This window comes from Mus caroli, unplaced genomic scaffold, assembly GCF_900094665.2.
Source record: "Mus caroli unplaced genomic scaffold, CAROLI_EIJ_v1.1 scaffold_10632_1, whole genome shotgun sequence".
NCBI lineage: Eukaryota > Metazoa > Chordata > Mammalia > Rodentia > Muridae > Mus > Mus caroli.
Window position 1 is genome coordinate 8,859 of NW_018389780.1, and position 5,952 is coordinate 14,810.

The window sequence follows — 5,952 nt, forward strand, 5'->3', positions numbered from 1 at the left end:
CCAGAGCTCTTGACTCTAGCTGCATTTGTATCAAAAGATGGCCTAGTTGGCCATCACTGGAAAGAGAGGCCCATTGGACTTGCCAACTTTATATGCCCCAGTACAGGGGAATGCCAGGGCCAAGGGGTGGGGGTGGGTAGGTGGGGGACTTGGGGGGAGTGTATTGGGGACTTTTTGGATAGCATTGGAAATGTAATTGAGGAAAATACATAAAAAAAAAAGAACACTGAGTAAGGACTAGTGATGGCACCATACATTTTATGGTATAAATATCACTGATAAAATTCATGTTGAAATTTAATTCTCAGGTGATTTTTGAGGTGGGACTAGTGAAATCACACAGTAGTGACTGGGAGTATATTTGTTCATATATGATTAATTAATTCATTAATGTATATTCTGACAATGGATTTCTAGTTAACAGTATAAATGTGTATCCTGAACATATTCCCCTTCTCAATGAGATACTCTGTTTCACGTGGGAACTCTACAGTTAGTTCCAAAAAAAATCAACTGACTGGTAGGCTGATCACACTTCACTAGAAGGCCAAATATACCTGAATATATGAGAAGTACAAATTCAACTTGGTGGGTTTAAAAAAAAAAAAAACCAGAGAGATCACAAAATTGATTATGTAGTGAAGGGTGTGGTGTGGTTTTGGAAAAGGTTAGGGAAAGAGTGAATATGGTCAAAAATCATTGGATAAAATTCTCAACAAACTAAAAAACAAAATAAATAAATAAAAGATAGCCTTCAACAGATGTGGTTTCTCTAATACCCCAGCCTACAGAACTGTAAGATGATATATTCTAAATCTGTTAATTATCTTGACTGACATATATATTCTGAATCTGTTAAAATTATCGTGAGTGTCATATTCCATTATAAAAATAGAAAATATATTAAGGTAAAATGATATAATCCATTACAATACAGAAAAAAAGCCTACAGATACAATCATCATCTGAAAAACAAGAGAGGGCTTGCCAGCAGAGCCTTCCTGTTTTCTGCAATAGTCTAGCCTAACAAAGGTAATTTCTTAGACTAAAAGTGAAATCAACAAAAAACAGAAGCCTGGATCCCCAATTTTGGTCAGGAAAGAAAATGGGATAACAGAAGATCATTATATCTCCTTTATTTCCTCCAAATTCAGTCTTCCAGTCTCATCACCAGCCCTTCAGAAAACCATCAGCTGAAGGCATCACCGTAATCCCAATTTCCAGTAGATACATAGATTATCCAGGCCAAACTCCATCCTCCCATGAATTGCCTTCTCCTGGGCCACAACTCAAGGAGGCTCTTCCTTGGAACCCATATGCTTCTCTTACCAAGGATATAGTAGGCTAACTGCAGACCTTGATTCTCCCTCTTCTCTTCCAAGTTCAGTTCCTGAGTCTCATCCCCAGCTCTTCTTTTGTGGCTTCTCCTCACTCTTTGCACCCATGTTCAGGGGACAAAGCAGAGTGGTAGAACATCCTGCTTTCCTAACACCAGTGGATACCCCCAGACTTCCCCACCTAGTCCTAACTCTTAACTGTCAGCTTCTAACACCCAGAAACCCATTTCCATGAAACTCCCAGTGGCACACATATAATCACCCCAGAAGAATTTCCTACCAGTCAAAAGGCAGCCACTGAAATCTCCTAAGAAAGAGAGAAGGCAATAGAAACCAAGAAACAAAATGCCAACCTAGCAAAGACAAGACCAGATATCAGCACCTAAAATCAGAATTTTCTAAATTCCATATACTCAGATGCCTAAGTTAAAACACAATGAATAGCACCCAGGACGATATATCTCCAGTAGAGCCCTTTAAGGAAACCACAGCAGGTCCTGGGAACTGCAACATAGCTGAAGCACAAGGGAAAAAAATGACCATAAAATAGCCTTTGTGATTATAATAGAGATCCTTAAAGAAGAAATTAGTAAGTCCCTTAAATAAATCTATAAAAGCACAACAAATCAGTGAAATCAAATGAATAAAACAGCTTAAGACCTAATAGTGGAAATAAAGTCAGTAAAGAAAACAAAAATCTATGGAAATTTTGGCATAAACAATTCAGGAATTCAAACAGGAATCTCAGAATACCACCAACAGCCTCATCAACAGAATATAAGAGAGGTAATATGGAGCCAATATCATTGAAGTAGTGATGAAACAAATTAATACCCCAATCAAAAGAAAATGTTAAATCTAAAACAAACAAACAAACAAACAAATAAACTCTTGCTACAAAATAAAATCTAGGCTAGATATGGCATGGTGTCTCTTCACAGCAATGGATACCTTAACTAAGATAGTGATTATTTGGTTTGGAGTATTAGGATAACTGTGGTCTCTTCAGACAAAATGAAAAATGTTCCTTCTCTATCTGTTTTGTGACCAAAGCAAGTCTTATAAGGACAAAATGAGGGCTGGTTTATAATTTCAGAGGTTTACTCCATTATCATCAAGACATGGCACTGGAGATGGAGCAGGGAGTTCTACATCTTCATCTGAAGGAAGACAAGAGCAGACTGACTCCTAGATGGCTAGGAGGCAGATCTTAAAGCCCTCACCAACAGTGACACATTTCCTCCAATAAGGCCACACCTCCTAATAGTGCCACTCCCAGGGCCAGCATATTCAAACCACCACAATTACCTAACAAAAAAGAATATTACAGAAGAATTTCACCTATGAACATAGTTGCAAAAATTCTTTATAACATACTTGCAAAGTAAGGTCACAAATACATGAAAAAGTCACCCAACATGATCAAAAAGCCTTCACCAAGAGATTCAGGGATGGTTCAACAGGTGTAAATTGATAAATGCAATCCACCAAATAAACAGACTGAAGGGAAAAACAAAACATGATCATCTTATTAGATACAGAAAAAGCCCTTCATGATAGAAATCTGGGAGAGATCATGGATGCAAGGGACATACCTCAGCATAATAAAATCAGTTTATATAGCAAGATTAAAGCCACCATCAAATTATATCAAGAGAAATTCAAACCAATTCCATGATAATCAGGAACATGAAAAGGTTGTCCAATATTTCTTAATCTCCTTATCTATTCACTACAGTACTTGATGTTTTATCTAGATCAATAAGACAGCTGAGAGGGATCAAGGGAATACAATTGGAAAGGAAGAAGACAAAATATTTTTATTTGCTGATAATCTGATTGTATACATAAGTAACCCTAAAAATTTCACTGGGAAACTACAACACCTGAAAACACTTTCATCAATGTACCTGGATATGAAATTTACTCACAAAATCAGTAACCCTCCTACATACAAGTTAAGTTAAACAGACTGAGAAAAAAAATCAGGAAAAAAATTTTTTTTCCAATAGCCTCCAATAACATGAAATATCTTGGGGGTAACTCTAACCAAGAAAATGAGAGACTTTAACTATAAAAATTTCAAGGCATTGAAGAAATAAAATGAAAAAAATTGCAAGTTGGAAAGATTTCTCATGCTAATGGAACCGTAGGATAAATATAGTAATAACTGCCATCCTACCGAGAAAAAAAAAAAACCTACACATTTAATGTAGTTCCCATCAAAATTGCATCATACTTCTTCATAGATGATGAACTAACAAATTTTTAGGTTCATAAGAAAACATCAAACACACACATACACACACTAGTTAAAACAATAAAATACTGAATAACAGCAGTACTGCAGGAAATAGCAATATCCCTGATTTCAAGTTGTATTACTGAGCTATAGTAACAAAACAGTATAGCATTGGCACAAAAAAAGACATGAGGATGCATGGAATGGAATTAGAGGTCCAGACATAAATTCACACACCTATGAAAACCTCATCTTTTTGATGAAGGCAGAAATGATGTAAAAATCAAATAAATCATCTTGAATAAATGGTCCTGAACAAATTTGATGGCTGTATATAAAGTGAAAAAGGATCAATCTTTATCACGCTGCACAAAACTCAAATCTCAATGGATCAAAGACCTGAACATAAAACCAGACACACTAAACCAATAGAAGAAAAGGTGGAGAATAGCCTTGAACTCTTTAGCACAGGAAAAGACATTTTGAAAAGAATAATGTAAGCACAGGCACTAAGATAATCACTCATTCAGGGAGACCTCAAGGAACTGAAAGCCTTCTGCATCATCATTTGGACAAAGTGGCAGCCTACAGGATAAATATAAAAGAAAATTATCAGCAACACATCATCAAGTAGAGGGCCAATATCTAGAACATATAAAGAGCTAAAAAAATTGATATTAAGAAAACAACCAAATTAAAATAGGATACAGATCTTAACAAAAGTCAAAACTACTTTGAGATTTTATCTTATGCTAGTCAGAATGGTTAAGATCAAAGGAACAAATAACAAGTCACATTGTCCAGGATGATGGTGGGAGTGCACAACTGTACAACCACTAAAGAAATTAGTGTGACAGTTCCTCAGGACGATGTGAATCAATGTACACCAAGATCCATCTGTATACATTTGCTTAGGGCCTTTTCCTTCTGTTTGTTTTGTTCAATTCCAGTATGTTAGTTTTTGCTATACACTATTATAATTTATTTTATAATTATGACTTAGAAGCCTGTTTGTTCTCTATGAGAAAAAATGTGAGTGGATATGGATTGCATGGGTGGTAGAGAGGTATTGGGAGGAATAGAGGGAGGAGAAACCATAATTAGCATATACTGTGTGAGAAAAAGTCTATTTTCAACACAAGGCAAAAAGGGTATCAATAACAAAAGCAAACAAATAAAACCCAAGGGGGGAAAAAAAGCAAGGCTACACCTTATCAACTACAGGAGGTAAAGGTTAGCTTTTTTTTTTTTCTTATTAGATATTTTCTTTATTTACATTTCAAATGCTATCCCAAAATTTCCCTATACACTCCTCCACCCTGCTTCCCTACCCACTCACACCCACTTCTTGGCCCTAGTGTTTCCCTGTACTGGGGGATATAAAGTTTGCAAGACCTAGGGGACTCTCTTCCCAATGTTGGCCAACTAGGCCATCTTCTGCTAAATATGCATCTAGAGACAAGAGCTCTGGGGGTATTGCTTAGTTCATATTATTTTTCCACCTATAGGGATGCAGAACCATTCAGCTCCTTAGGTACTTTCTCTAGCTCCTACATTGGGGACCCTGTGTTCCATCCTATAGATGACTATGAGCATCCACTTCAGTATTTGACAAGCACTGGCATAGCCTCACAGGAGACAGCTATATCAGGGTCTTTTCAGCAAATCTTGCTGGCATATGCAATAGTGTCTACATTTGGTGACTGATTATGGGATAGATTCCTGGGTGGGGTAGTCTACAGATGGTCCATCCTTTCTTCGTAGCTCCAAACTTTGTCTCTAGAACTACTTCAATGGGTATTTTGTTTCCTATTCTATGAAGGAATGAAGTATCCACATGTTGGTCTTCCTTCTTGATTTTCTTGTGTTTTGCAAATTGTATCTTGCATATTCTAAGTTTCTGGGCTAATATCCACTTATCAGTGAGTACATATTTAGTGAATTCTTTTGTGATTCAGTTACCTCACTAAGGATGATATCCTCCTGATCCATCCATTTGCCCAACAATTTCATAAATTCATTGTTTTTAATAGCAGAGTAGTACTCCATTGTGTAAATGTACCACATTGTATCCATTTCCCTGTTGATGAACATCTGCATTTTTCCTAGCTTCTGGATATTATAAATAAGGCTGCTATGAACATAGTGGAGCATGTGTCCTTATTACCACTTGGAACATCTTCTGGGTATATGCCCAGGAGAGGTATTGCTGGATTTTCCTGCAATACTATGTCCAATTTTGTGAGGAACCACCAGATTGACTTAAGAGTGGTTGTACAAGCTTGCAATCCCACCAGCAATGGAAGAGTGTTCCTCTTTCTCCACATCCTCCCAGCATCTGCTGTCACCTGAATTTTTGATCTTAGCCATTCT